Source organism: Dipodomys merriami, unplaced genomic scaffold (genome assembly GCF_024711535.1).
Source record: "Dipodomys merriami isolate MVZ:Mamm:240054 unplaced genomic scaffold, mDipMer1.0.p SCAF_117, whole genome shotgun sequence".
Lineage (NCBI taxonomy): Eukaryota > Metazoa > Chordata > Mammalia > Rodentia > Heteromyidae > Dipodomys > Dipodomys merriami.
In genome coordinates this window covers 960,195-974,227 of record NW_027202460.1, presented here as the reverse complement: position 1 = coordinate 974,227, position 14,033 = coordinate 960,195, and positions in this window count along the sequence as shown.

The window sequence follows — 14,033 nt, the reverse complement described above, 5'->3', positions numbered from 1 at the left end:
GTTAGGATTATGGTAAGGATTAAAGTGAGGGTTAGGGTTAGGGTTAGATTTAAGTTTAGTTTGAGGATTAGGGTTAGTGTTAGGATTATAGTGAGGGTAATGATTAATGTGAGGGTTAGGCTGATGGGTAGGTTTATGGTAAGGGTGAGGGAGAGGGTGAGGGTAAGGGTTAGGGTGAGGTTTAGGGTGAGGGTTAGGTTTAGGGTATGGGTTAGTGTTAGGGTTAGGATAAGGGTGAGATTTAGGGTGAGGGGTAGGGCCAGGGTTAGGGTGAGGTTTAAGGTAATGTGATGTTTAGAGTGTGAGGATAAGGGTTAGGGTGAGGCATAGGGTTATTGTTAGGGTTAGGGTGAGGGTGAGGGTGAGGGTTGTGGTTAGAGTTAGGGTGAGGGTTAGGGTTAGTGTAAGGGTTAGGGTTGGGGTTAGGGTCAGGGTGAGTGTGAGGGTGATGGTTAGGGTTGGGTTTAGGGTGAAGGTGAGTGTTCAGTTTAGGATTAGTGTTAGGGTTAGGTTTAGGGTGAGAGTGAGAGAGAGGGTTAGGTTGAGGTGAGGGTTCACGTTTGTGTGAGGGTTAGGGTGACGTTGAGGGTTAGGGTGAGGGTGAGGTTTAGGTTTAGTGTTAGCTTTAGGGTGAGGTTTAGGATCAGGGTTATCATTAGGGTGAGGGTTAAGGTGAGGGTTAGGGTTAGGGTTAGTGTGAGGGTGAGGGGTAGGGTTAGGGTTAGGTTTAGGGTGAGGATGATGGTGAGGGTGAGGGTTAGGTTTATGATTAGGCTTAGGGTAAGGGTTAAAATTAGGTTAAGGGTGAGGGCTAGGGTGAGGGTGAGGGTTAGGGTTAGGGTTAGGGTGAGGGTTAGCATTAGGGTGAGGGTTAGGGTGCGTGGTAGGGTTAGGGTTAGGGTGAGCGTGAGGGTAGGTTTAATGTGAGGGTTAAGGTTAGTGTTAGGGTTAGGGTAAGGCTAAGGGTTAGGGTGAGGTTTAGGGTAAGTTTGAGGTTTAGGTTTAGCGTGAGTTTGAGGGTGATGGTTAGGGTTAGGGTTTGGGTTAGGGTGAAGGTGAGGGTTATGTTTATGTTTAGGGTGAGGGTTAGGGTTAGGGTGATGTTTAGGTTGAGGGTGTGGGTTAGGGTGAGGGTCATTTTTCATGTTAGGATGATGGTTTGGGTGAGGGTGAGGTTTAGGGTTAGGGTTAGGTTTAGGGTGTGGGTTAGGGTTAGGGTTAGGTTTAGGGTGAGGCTTAGGGTGAGGGTTAGGGTTAACCTTAGGGTTAGGGTGTGATTTAGGGTGAGGTTTAGAGTGAGAGTTAGGGTTAGGCTGAGGTTTAGGTTTGGGGTTAGGGTAAGGGTGAGGGCGAGTGTGAGGGTTACGGTTAGGTTTAGGGTGAGTGTGAGGGTTAGGTTTAGGATTATTGTTAGTTTGATGGTGAGGGTGAGATTTATGGTTAGTGCTAGGTTTCTGGTGAGGGTGAGGTTTAGGTTTAGGATTAAGGTTAGGGTTAGGGTTAGGCTTAGGGTGAGGGTGAGGGTGAGGTTTAGGGTGTTGGTGAGGGTTAGGTTTAGAGTGAGGTTTAGGGTGATGGTGAGGGTTAGGTGAGGGTGAGGTTTAGGTTTAGTGTTAGAGTTAGTGTGAGGGTTATGGTCAGGGTTAGGATTTAGGTGAGGGTTAAGTTGAGGGTTAGGGTTAGGGTTAGGTTTAGGGTTAATGTGAGGATTAGTTTTAGGGTGAGGCTAAGCATTAGGATGAGTGTTAGACTGAGGGTGAGGTATAGGTTTATTGTTAGGGTAAGGGTGAGCATGTGGGTGAGGGTTAGGTTTAGGGTTAAGGTTAGTGTGAGGGTTAGGGTGAGGGCAAGTGTTAGGGTTAGCTTTAGGTTGAGGGTAAGGAATAGGGTTATGGTGAGGTGAGGGTGAGGGTGAGGTTGAGGGTTAGGGTTAGGGGTAGGTTTAGGTTGAAGGTGAGGTATAGGGTGAGGGTTAGGACTAGGGTTAGGGTGAGGTTGAGGGTGAGATTTAGGGTTAGGGTGAGGGTTAAGGTGAGGGTTAGGTTTAGGGTGAGGGTTAGGGTTAGGGTTAGAGTAAGGGTGAGGGTGAGTGTTAGGATTAGGGTTAGGACTAGGGTTAGGCTGAGGGTGAGGGTGAGGTTGAGGTTGAGGGTTAGGGTTAGGGCTAGGTTTAGGGTGAGGGTTAGGTTTAGGGTAAGGCTTAGTGTTAGTGTTTGGGTTAGGGTTAGTATGAGCGTTAGGCTGAGGGTTAGGTTTAGGGTTAGTGTGAGGGTTAGGGATAAGTTTAGGTTTAGAGTTAGTGTTTGGTTAGTGTGAAGGTTAGTTTTAGGTTTAGGGTTAGGATAAGTTTTAGGCTGAGGGTTAGGGTTAGGGTTAGTGTGAGGGTTATGTTGAGTGTTAGGGTTAGGGTGTGGGCTAATGTGAGGGTGAGGTTTAGTTTGAGGGTTTAGTTTAGGTAAGGGTTAACGTTAGGTTAGGGTGAGGATTATGGTCAGGTTGAGGGTTAAGGTGAGGGCTAGGGTTAGGGTGACCGTTAGGGTTATTATTAGGGTGAGGGTTAGTGATGTTTAAGGTGAGGGTGAGGGTGAAGGTTCGGGTGAGGGGGAGGTTTAGGGTTAGGCTTAGCGTGAGGGTTAGGGTTAGCGATGGGTTAGGGTTAGAGTTAGGGTAATCGTGAGTTTTAGGGTGAGGGTTAGGGTTAGTTTTAGAGTGAGGGTTTGGGTTAGTGTGAAGGTTAGGGTTAGGGTAAGGTGAAGTTGAGGGTAATGGTAAGGGTGAGGGTTAGGCTGAGGGTGAGGTTTAGTGTTAGTGTGATGGTTAGGGTTAGGTTAGGGTTAGGTTTAGGCTGAGGGTGAGGGTGAGGGTGAGTTTGATGGTTAGTGTTAGGGTTAGGCTGAGTGTGAGGGCTAGGGTGACGGTGAGGGTTAGTGTGAGCGTGAGGGTGAGGGTTTCGTTTATGTCATGGTTAGGGTTAGGGTGAGGATTAAGGTGAGGTTGACGGTGAGTGTCCTTTACATCAGGGTTAGGGATAAGCTGAGGTTAGGGTTAGGGTTAGGGTGTGGATTAAGTTTAGGGTGATGTTTAGGGTGAGGGTGAGGGTTAGGGTGACAGGGTGAGGTTTAGGGTTAGATTTAGGATTAGGGTTAGGGTGAGGGTGAGGTTTAGGGTTAGAGTTTGTGTTATGTGGAGGGTTAAATTGAGGGTCAGGTTTAGGGTTAGGGTTAGGATGAGGGTTAGGTTGAGTTTTAGAGTTAGGGTTAGGGTTAGGGTTAGGATGAGCTTTAGGCTGAGGGTTAGAGTTAGGGTTAGTGTGAGGGTTAGGTTTAGGGTTAGAGTTAGGGTGTGGACTATGATATGGGTGAGGGGTAGGGTGAAGGTTAGCGTTAGGTTTAGGGTTAGGGTCAGGGTAGGTTGAGGGGTAGGATTAGGGTTAGGACTAGGGTTAGGCTGACGGGGAGCGGGAGGTTGAGTGTGAGCGTTAGGGTTAGAGTGCGGGTTAGAGTGAGGGTGAGGGTGAGGGGGAGAATTTGTTTTAGGGTTAGAGTTAGGTTAAGGGTGAGGGTTAGGATTAGGGTTAGCACTAAGTTTAGGCTGAGGGTGAGGGTGAGGTTGAGGGTGAGGTTTAGGGTTAGTGTGAGGGTTAGGGTTAGGGTTAGATTTAGGGTGAGGGTTAGGTTTAGGGTTAGGGTTAGGATGAGCATTAGGCTGAGGGTTAGGGTTATGGTTAGTGTGAGAGTTAGGGTTAGGTTTAGGGTTAGGGTTAGGGTTTGGTTAGGGTGAAGGTTAGTTTTAGGTTTAGGGTTAGGATAAGTTTTAGGCTGAGGTTTAGGGTTAGGGTTAATGTAAGGGTTAGGATTAGGCTTAGGGTTAGGGTGTGGGTAGGGTGACAGTGAGGGTTAGGGAGAGGGTGAGGGTGAGGGTTAAGTTTAGGTAAGGGTTAAGGTTAGGCTAGGGTGAGGATTAGGGTGAGGGTGAGGTTTAGGGTTAGGGTTAGGATTAGGGTGAAGGCTAGGGTGAGGGTGAGGGTTAGTGTGAGGTTTAGGTTGAGAGTTTCTCTTAGCCACGTTTTCGTGTTATGATGAGGATTATGGTGAGGGTGAGGGTTAGGTTGAGGGTTAGGGTTAGGGTAGGAGTTAGGGCAAGTGTTAGGGTGAGGGTTAGGGTTTGGTTGAAGTTTACTGTTAGGGTGAGGGTTAGGGTGAGGATGAGGGTTCGGGTGAGAGTAAGGGTTCGAGTGAGTGTGAGAGTTAGGGTGTGGGTGAGGATTAATGTTAGGTTGAGTGTTAGCTTTAGGTTTAGGGTTAGTGTGTGGGTGAGGGTTGTGGCTAGGGTTAGGGTTAGGTTGACGGTTAGGATTAGGGTTAGGCTTAGTATGAGGGTGAGGCTAAGGGTTAGGGTGAGGTTTATGGTGAGGGTGAGGGTTAGGATTAGCGTGAGGGTTAGTATTAGGTTTAGGGTGAGGTTTATTGTTAGGGTGAGGGTTAGGGTTGGGGTGAGGGTTAGGTTTAGAGTTAGGGTTGGTGTGAGGGTGAGGGTCAGGGTGAGGGTTAGGGTTAGGGTTAGTGTTAGGGTTAGGTTTAGGCTGAGGTTGAGGGTGTGGGTGAGGGTGAGATTGAGAGTTAGAGTTACGGTTAGGATGAGGGTAAGGACTAGGTTGAGGGTGAGGGTTAGTGTGAGGTTGAGGGTGAGGGTATCGTTTATGTCAGGGTTAGGGTTAAGATGAGGTTAGGATTAGGGTAAGGGTTAGGGTTACGATTAGGGTGAGGTTTATGGTTAGGGTGATCTTTAGGGTGAGGGTGAAGGTTAGGGTGAGGGTGAGGGGTAGCGTAAGGGTGAGGGTGAGGGTTAGGATTGGGAATAGGGTTAGTGTTAGGGTTAGGCTGCAGGTGAGGGTGAGGGTGAGGGTGAGGCTGAGGGTTAGGTTTAAGGTTAGTGTTAGGGTTAGGGTTAGGCTGAGGGTTATGGTTATTGTGAGAGTTATAGTTATGGTTAGGGTTAGGGTGAGGGTGAGGGTAAGAGTTAGAGTGAAGTTTAGGGTGAGGGTGAAGTTTAGGGTTAGGGTGAGGATTAGGTTGAGGGTGAGGGTTAAGCTGAGGTTAGGGTTACGGTAAGGGTTTGTGTTCAGTGAGGGTCAGGGTGAGGGTGCAGGTGAGGGTTAGTGTGAGTTTAAGGTTGAGGGTTTCTTTTAGCCAAGGGTTAGGCTTATTATGGTGAGGAATAGGGTGAGGTTGAGGGTTGGGTTTTGGGTTAGGTTTAGGGTGAGTGTTAGGGCCAGGGTTAGGGTGAGGGTTAGGTTTTGGGTCATTTTGAGCGTGAGGGTGAGGGTTAAGGTGATGGTGAGGGTTAGGGTGTGGGTGAGGATTAGGTTTAGGTTGAATGTTAGTGTTAGGTTTAGGGTTAGTGTGAGGGTGAGGGTTAGGGGTAACGTTAGGGTTAGGTTGAGGGTTTGGATTAGGGTTAGGGTTAGTGTGAGGTGTAGAGTGAAGGGTAGGGTTAGGGTTAGGGTGAGGGTTAGGGTGAGGGTGATGGTTAGGGTGAGGGTGTGTGTGAGGGTTAGGGTTAGGTGTAGGGTTAGGGTGAGTTTAAGTGTGAGGCTTAGGTTTAGGAATAGGGTTAGGGTTAGGATTAGGTTGAGTGTTAGGGTGTGGATGAGGGTTAGGTTTAGGGTTAGGATTAGGGTTAGTGTTAGGTTTATGGTGAGGGTAAGGATTAGGGTGAGGTTTAGTGTGAGGGTTAGGGTTAGGGTTAGGGTGAGGGTGAGGGTGAGGTATAGAGTTTGGGTTTGGATTAGGGTGAGGGTTAGGGATTGGTTTAGGGTTAAGGTGAGGGTGAGGGTGAGGGTTAGGATTAGGTTTACGGTTAGAGTTAGGGTGAGGGTGAGGGTTAGGTTTAGTATTAGAGTTAGTCTGAGGGTGAGGGTGAGGGTTAGGGTTAGGGTGAGTTTTATGTGTAGGGTTACGGTTAGGGTGAGCTTTAGGGTTACTGTTAGGGTTAGGATGAGCGTTAGGCTGAGGGTTAGGGTTAGGGTCAGTGTGAGGGTTAGTTTTAGGGTTAGGGTGAGGGTTAGGGTTAGGTTTAGGGATAGGATAAGGGTTAGGTTGAGGGTTAGGTTTAGGTTTAGGTTTAGGGTAAGGGTAAAAGTTAGGGTGAGGGTTAGGGTGAGGGTGAGGGTAAAGGTTAGGGTGAGGGTCAGGGCGAGGCTGAGGGTCAGGTTGAGCATTAGGTTGAGTGTTAGGGTGAGGATTAGTGTGAGGGTAAGGGTTAGGGTGATGGTAAGTTTGTGGGTGAGGGATAGGATTATGTTGTGGGTAAGGGTTAGGGTGAGTGTTAGGGTTAGGGTGGGGGTTAGGGTTAGGGTTAGGTTGAGGGTTAGGGTTAAGGTGATGTTTATTGTGAGAGTATGGTTTAGGTGGAGGGTGAGTATTCGTCTGAGCGTTTGGGTTAGAATGAGTTTGAAGGTTAGGGTTACAGTTAGGGTTAGGGCGAGGAGTAGTTTGAGCATTAGGGTTAGGATTAGGGTTAGGACTAGGGATAGAGTGAGGATGAGGTTAAGGGTTAGGGTGTGGGTAAGTGTTATGGTTAGGTTTGGGGTTAATGCTAGGGTGAGGGTGAGGGTTAGTGTGAGGGTGAGGATTACATTTACGTTTGGGTTAGGGTTAGAGTGAGGATTAGGATGAGGGTGAGGGTTAAGCTGAGGTTAGGGTTAGGGTGAGGGTTTGTGTTCGGTGAGGGTGAGGGTGAGGGTGAGGGTTAGTGTTAGGGTTAGGTTTAGGTTGAGGGTGATTGTGAGGGTTAGGATTAGGAATAGGGTTAGTGTTACGGTGGGGCGAGGGTCAGTGTGAGGGTGAAGGTTAGGGTTAGGGTTAGGGTTATGCTTAGGGTGAGGGTTACGGTTAGTTTGAGAGTTATGATTAGGGTTAGGGTTATGGTTAGGGTGAGGGTAAGGGTTAGGGTGAGGGTTAGGGTGAAGGTGAGGGTTAGGGTTCGGGTTAGGGTTAGGGTTTGGGTGAGAGCTAGGGTCAGGGTGAGGGTTACTGTGAAGTTTAGTGTATGAGTTTCTTTAATGTCAGGGTTAGGGTTACGCTGAGGATTAGCATGAGGGTGACTGTTAGGGTTAGGGTGAGGTTTAGGGTGCGGACGAGGGTGCGGGTGAGGGTGAAGGTTCAGGTGAGGGTGAAGGTTAGGTGTGGTTGACGATTAGGGTTAGGGTTAGGGTTATGGTGAGGGTAAGGTATAGGGTGAGGTTTATTGTGAGGATGAGGTTTATGGTTAGTGTTAGGGTTAAAGTTAGCGATAGGGTGAGGATTAGGGTTAGGGTTAGGTTTAGGGTGAGGGTTAGGCTGAGGGGTAGGTTTAGGGATATAATGACTCATAGGTTTAGTGTGAGAATTAGGGTTAGGGTAAGGTTTAGGTTTAGTGTGAAGTTTATTTTTAGGGTTAGGTTTAGAATTAGTGTTAGGGTTAGGTTGAGGGTGAGGGTGAGGGTGAGGGTTAGGGTTAGGGTTATTGTGAGGGTTAGTGTTAGGGTGAGTGTTAGGTTTGGGGTTAGATTTAGGGTGACGGTCAGGGTGAGGGTTCGGTTTAGGTTGAGGGTTAGGTTTAGGGTGAGCATTAGGGTTAGGGTGAGCGTTAGCGTGATGGTGAGCGGTAGGGTGAGGGTGAGGGTGAGGTTTAGAGTTAGGGTTAGGGAGACTTTTAGGGTTAGTGTTAGGGTTAGGGTGAGATTTAGGTTGAGGTGTAGGGATATGGTTAGATGGAGGGTTAGGATTAGTGTGAAGGTTAGGGTTAGGGTTAGGGTTATTGTGAGGATACTGTTTAGGGTGAGGGTTAGTTTGAGGGTGAGGGTTAGGGTGAGTGTTAGGGTTAGGTTCAGTATGAGGGTTAGGGTTAAGATGATGCTTAGGGTGAGGTTGACGGTTAGTGTGAGGGGGAGGGGGAGTTTGAGGGTGAGGGCTAGGGTGAGGGTGTGGGATAGGTTAGTATAGGATTAGGGTTAGAGTTAGGGTTAGGCTGAGGGTGAGGGGAGAAGTGAGGGTGAGGTTTAGTGTTAAGAATAGGGTGAGGGTTAGGGTTAGTGTGAGGGTTAGTGTGATGGTGAGGTTCCGTGTGAGGGTGAGGGTTAGAATGAGGGTGAGGGTGAGGTTGAGGGTTAGCGTTAGGATTAGGGTTAGGATGAGTTTTAGGTTAGGGTTAGGGTTAGAGTTATTGTTAGGGTTAGGGTTAGGGTTAGGATGAGGGTGAGGTTTATTTTTAGGGTTAGGGTTAGGGTTAGGCTGAGGGTGGGGTTGAGGGTTAGTGTTAGGATTAGGGTTATGGTTAGGGTAAGGCTGAGAGAGAAGGGGAGGTTGAGGGTGAGGGTTAGGTTTAAAGTTAGGGTTAGGGTGAGGGCTTGGGTGAGGGTGAGGGTTAGGCTGAGGGTGAGGATGAGATTTTCTGTTAGGTAAAGGTTAATGTTAGGGTGAGGATTAGGGTTAGGGTGAGGATTAAGCTGAGTTTAGGTTCAGGGTGAGGGTGAGGGTTAGGGTTAGGGTAATGTATTCGGTGAGGGTGAGGGTTAGGGTGAGGGAGAAGGTGAGGGTGATGGTTAGGGTTAGGGTTAGGTTTAGGGTTTGGGTGAGTGTTAGGATTAAGAATAGGACTAGGGTTAGGTTTAAGCTGAAGGTGAGGGTCAGGGTGAGAGTGAAGTTTAGGCTCAGGGTTAGGGTTAGAGTGAGGGTTATGGTTAGTGTGAGGGTTATGGTTAGGGTTAGGGTAAGGGTAAGGGTTAGGGTGAGGGTTAGGGTGAGTGTGAGGGTTTGGATTAGGGTTTGTGTTAGGGTTAGGGTGAGGGTTAGGGTTTGGGTGATGTTTAGAGTGAGGGTGAGGTTTAGGGTGAGGATGAAAGTTCGGGTGAGGGTGAGGGTTCGGTTGAGGGTGAGTGTGAGTGTGTGGGTGAGGATTAGTGTTAGGGTGAGTGTTAGCGTTAGGGGTAGGTTTAGGGTTAGGTTGAGGGTTAGGGTTAGGATTAGGATTAGGGTGAGGGGTAGGGAGAGGGGTAGGGTTAGGTTTAGGGTAAGGTTTAGGGTGAGGGTGAGGGTTAGATTGAGGATTAGGGTTAGGGTTAGTGTGAAGTTTAGGTTGAGGATGAGGGTTAGGCTTAGGGTTAGGGTTAGAGTTTGGTTTAGGGTGAGAGTGAGGGTGAGGATTAGGGTTAGTGTTAGGGTTAGGTTTAGGGTTAGGGTTACAGTGAGGATTAGGATTAGGTTTAGAGTGATGGTTAGGGTTATGTTTTCGATCAGGTTTAGGATGAGAGTTAGGGTTAGGATTAGAGTTATGGTGACGGCTAAGGTGAGGGTGATGGTTAGGGTTTGGGTTAGGATTAGGAGTAGGTTTAGGCTGAGGCGGAGGGTGAGGTTGAGGGTTAGGGTTAGGGTGATGTTTAGGGTTACGGTTAGGGTGAGGGTTAGGATGAGGGTTAGGGTTAGGGTAAGGGTTAGGTTGAGGGTGACGGTAAGGGTAAAGGTGAGGGTTAGGGTAAGTGTGAGGGTTACGTTAAGGGTGAGGGTTAGGGTAAGGATGAGGGTGAGGTTTAGGATAGGGAGAGGCTGAGGCTTAGATTAAGGGTTAGGGTTATGTTGAGGGTTATGGTTAGGGTGAGGCTTAAGTTTAGGGTTAGGGTTATTGTTAGGGTTAGGGTTAGGGTTAAGGTTACGGTGAGTGTGAGGGTTAGTGTTAGGGTTAGGGTGAGGTAAAGGTTTAGGGTTAGGGTTAGAGATAGGCTTAGGTTGAGGGTTAGGTTTAGGGTTAGACTTAGTGTTAGTTTTAGGGTTAGGGTTAGGGTTAAACTTAGGGTTAGTGTTACGGTTAGTGTTATTGTTAGTGTTAAGGGTAGGGTTAAGTTTTCGGTGAGGGTGAGGTTTATGGTTAGGGTTCGGGTTAGGGTTAGTGTTATTGTTAGGGTTAGGGTTAGAGTTAAGTTGAGGGTGAGGGTGATGGTTAGGGTTAGGGTGAGGTTTAGGATTAGGGTGAGGTTGAGGATGAGGTTCATGTTTAGAGTTAGTTTTAGGGGGAGGGTTAGGGTGAGGGTTAGGGTTAGGTTGAGGTTTAGGGATAGGCTTAGGGTTAGGATTAGGGTTAGGGTAAGGGTGAGGGTTAGTGTTAGGGTTAGGGTTAGTGTTAGGGTGAGGGTAAGTGTTAGGGTGATGGTTAGTGTGAGGGTGAGGATTATTGTTAGGGTGAGGGTTAGGATGAGGGCTCTGGTTAGGATTAGGGTTAGGGTGAGGTCTAGGGTGAGGGTGAGGGTTACGCTTCGGCTTAGGCTTAGGGTTAGGGATAGGCTGAGCCTGAGTGTGAGGGTGAGGGTTAGGGTTATGGTAAGGGTAATTGTTGGGGTTACCGTTAGGGTGAGTGTTAGGATGAGGATTAGGGTTATGGTGAGGGTTAGGGTGTGGGTGACGGTAAGGGTAAAGGTGAGTTTTAGGCTGAGGGTGAGGGTTACGGTAAGGTTGAGGGTTAGGGTTAGGGTTATGGTGAGATTTAGTGTTACTGTGATGGTTAGGGTTAGTGTGAGGGTTAGTGTTATGGTTAGGGTTATTGTTAGTGTTAGGGTTAGGGTTACATTTACGGTGAGGTTGAGGGTGAGGATGAGGGTTAGGGTTAGCATGAGGTTTAGGTTTAGTGTAAGGGTTAGAGTTAGGGTTAGGGTGAGGGTGAAGTTTAGGATTAGAGTTAGGGTTAGCGTTTGTGTTAGGGTTAGGGTTAGGGTTAGGCTGAAGCTTAGGCTTAGGCCAAGCATGAGTGTGAGGGTAAGAGTTAGGGTTACTGTGGGGTTTAGGGTTAGGGATTAAGGTGAAGGTGAGGGTGAGGTTGAGGGTTAGATATAGGGTTAGGGGGAGGGTTAGGGTGAGGGTTAGGATTAGTGTTATGGTTAGGGTGAAGGTGAGGGTTAGGTTGAGGTTTAAATTTAGGGTTAGAGTTTGGGTTAGTGTGATGTTTAGTGTTACGGTTAGTGTTAGTGTTAGGGTGAGGGTAAGTGTTAGGGTAGGGTTTGGGTTAGGGTGAGGATTATGCTTAGGGTGAGGTTTAGGAATAGGGTTAGGGTTATTGTTAGGGTTCGGTTTATGGTTACAGTTACTGTGAGGGTGAGGATGAGGGTTAGGGTGAGGGTGAGGTTTAGGGTTAGTGTTAGTGTTAGGGTGAGTGTTAGGTTAAGGGTTAGGGTTAGGGTTAGCGTTAGCATTAGGGTGAGAGTTAGGGGGAGGGTTAGGGTTAGGTTTAGATTTAGGATTAGGGTTAGCGTGAGGGTGAGTGTGTGTGTAAGTGTTAGGTTTAGGGTTAGGCTTAGGGTTAGGCTGAGGGTGAGGTTGATGTTGAGGGTTAGTGTTAGGATTAGTGTTAGGGTTACTGTTCGGGTGAGGGTTAGGGTGAGCGTGAGGGATAGGGTTAGGGTTAGGATTAGGATTAGGGTTAGGGATAGGGTGAGTGTGAGGGTTAGGGTTAGGTTTAGGGTTAGGCTTAGGGTTAGGCTGAGGGTGAGGGTGAGGATTAGGGTGAGGGTTAGGTTTAGGGTTAGGTTTAGGGTGATTTTTAGTGTTAGGGTTAGAGTTAGAGTTAACGTTAGTGTTAGTGTTAGGGTTAGGGTGAGAGTTAGGTGGAGGGTTAGATTTAGGGTTAGGGTTAGGGTTAAGGTATAGCATTAGGGGTAGGGTGAGGGTGAGGTTTAGGGATAGAATTAGGGTTAGTGTGAGGCTGAGGGTGAGGGTTAAGGTTAGTGTTAGTGTAGGGTTAGAGTTACGCTGAGGGTTGGGTTGAGGGTGAGGGTTAGTTTTAGGGTTAGAATTAGGATTAGGGTTACGGTTAGGGTGAGTGTGAGGGTTAGGGGTAGGGTTAGGTTAGCCTTAGCTTTAGGCTGAGGGTGAGGGTGAGTGTGAGGGTTAGTGAAAGGGTGAGGGTTATTGTTAGGGTTAGGGTGAGGTTTAGTGTTAGGGTTAGAGTAAGGGTTAGGGTGAGGGTGAGGATTAGGGGTACAGTTAGGGTCAAGGTGAGGGTTAGGGTTAGGGTTAGGATTAGGATGAAGGTTAGGGTGGGGGTGACGGTAAGGGTAAACCTGAGGGTTAGACAGAGGGTGAGAGTTAAGGTAAGAGTGAGGGTTAGGTTTAGGGGTAGGGTGAGGGTGAGGGTTAGATTGAGGATTAGTGTTCACTTAGGGTGAAGTTTGGGTGAGGATGAGGATTAGGGTTTGGGTGAGGGCTAGGGTGAGCTTGAGGTTTAGGGTTAGGGTGAGGTTTAGGGTTAGGGTGATGATTAGGGTTAGTGTGATGTTTAGTGTTAGTGTTAGGGTTAGTGTTAGGGTGAGGGTAAATATTAGGGTGAGTGTTGGGTTTAGGGTGAGGGTTATGTTTAGGATGAGGTTTAAGGTTAGGGTTAGGGTTATTGTTAGGGTTAGGGTTAGGGTTATGGTTACGGTGAGGGTGAATGTGAGGGTTAGGGTTAGGGTTAGACTTAGGGATAGGCTGAGTGTGAGGGTGAAGTTGAGGGTTAGGGTTAGGGTGAGGGTAAGGTTTAGAATTATAGTGTTAAGGTGAGGGTTTGTGTAAGGGTTAGTGTTAGGGTTAGTGTTAGGGTTAGGGTTAGGGTGAGTGTAAGGGTGAGGGTTAGGTTTAGGGATAGGGTTAGGTTTAGGATTAGGGTTAGGGTGAGGGTGAGTGTGAGGGTTAGGGTTAGGTTTAGGGTGAGGGATAGCTTGAGGGGGAGAGTGAGGGTTAGGGTTAGGGTGAGGTTTAGGGTTAAGGTTAGGTTTAGGGAAAGGGTGAGTTTTAGAGTTAGGGTTATGGTGAGGGTGAGGTTTAGGGTTAGGTTGAGGGTTTGGATTAGGTCTAGGTTTAGGGTGAGGTTGAGGGTGAGGGTTAGGATGAGGGTTAGGTTTAGGTTTAGGGTTAGCGTGAGGGCTAGCTTGAGGGTGAGGGTGAGAGTTGGGGTTAGGGTGAGAGTTAGTGTGAGGGTTTGGATGAGGGTTAAGGTTATGGTCAGGTTGAGGGTTAGGGTTATATTTAGGATTAGGGTTAGGGTGAGGGTGTGTGTTAGGATTAGGGTTATGGTTAGTGTTAGGGTTAAGTTTAGGGTTAGGATTAGTGTTATTGTTAGGGTTAGAGTTAGAGTTAAAGTGAGAGTGAGGGTGAGGGTTAGGGTTAGGGTTAGTGTGAGGTTTAGGGATGGGGTAGGATTAGGGTTAGGGTGAGGTTAGGTTTATGTTTAGATTTAGAGTTAGGTGGAGGGTTAGTTCGTGGGTTAGGGTTAGGGTTAGTGTTAGGGTTAAGGTTAGGGTGAGGGTTAGGTTGAGGTTAAGGTTTAGGGGTAGGGTTAGGATTATTGTTAGGGTGAGGGTGAGTGTGCGGGTTAGGGCTATCTTTAGGCTTAGGCTTAGGTTTAGGCTCAGGGTGAGAATGGGAGTGAGGAATAGGGTTAGGGTGATGGTTAGGGTTAGGGTTAGGGTGAGGTTTATGGTTTGGGTTAGGGTTAGATTTAGGTTTAGGGGGAGGGTGAGGTTTAGGGTTTTAGTTAGTGTGAGGGTTAGGGTTTGTTTGAGGGTTAGGTTAGGAAGAGTGTTAGGGGTAGGGTTATGGAGAGAGTTTGGTGGAGGGTTAGGGTTAGTGATAGGGTTAGGTTTAGGGTTAGTGTGAGGGTGAGTGTGTGTGTTACAGTTTAGGTTTAGGGTTAGGTTTAGGGTTAGGCTGAGGTTGAGGTTGAGGGTGAGGGTTAGGCTTAGGGTTAAGATTAGGATTAGAGTTAAGGTGAGGGTTAGTGTGAGTGTGAGGGTTTGGCTTAGGGTTAGGATTAGGATTAGGAAATGGCTTAGGGTGAGTGTGAGGGTTAGGGTTAGGGTTAGGATTAGGCTTAGGCTTAGGCTTAGGGTGAGGGTGAGTTTCAGGGTTAGGGTTAGGGTGAGGGTTAACGTTAGTGTTAGGGTGAGAGTTAGGGTTCGGGTTAAATTTAGGATTAAGGTGAGTGTGTGAGGGTTAGGGTAAGGGTTAAGGTGAGGGTGAGGGTTAGGTTTA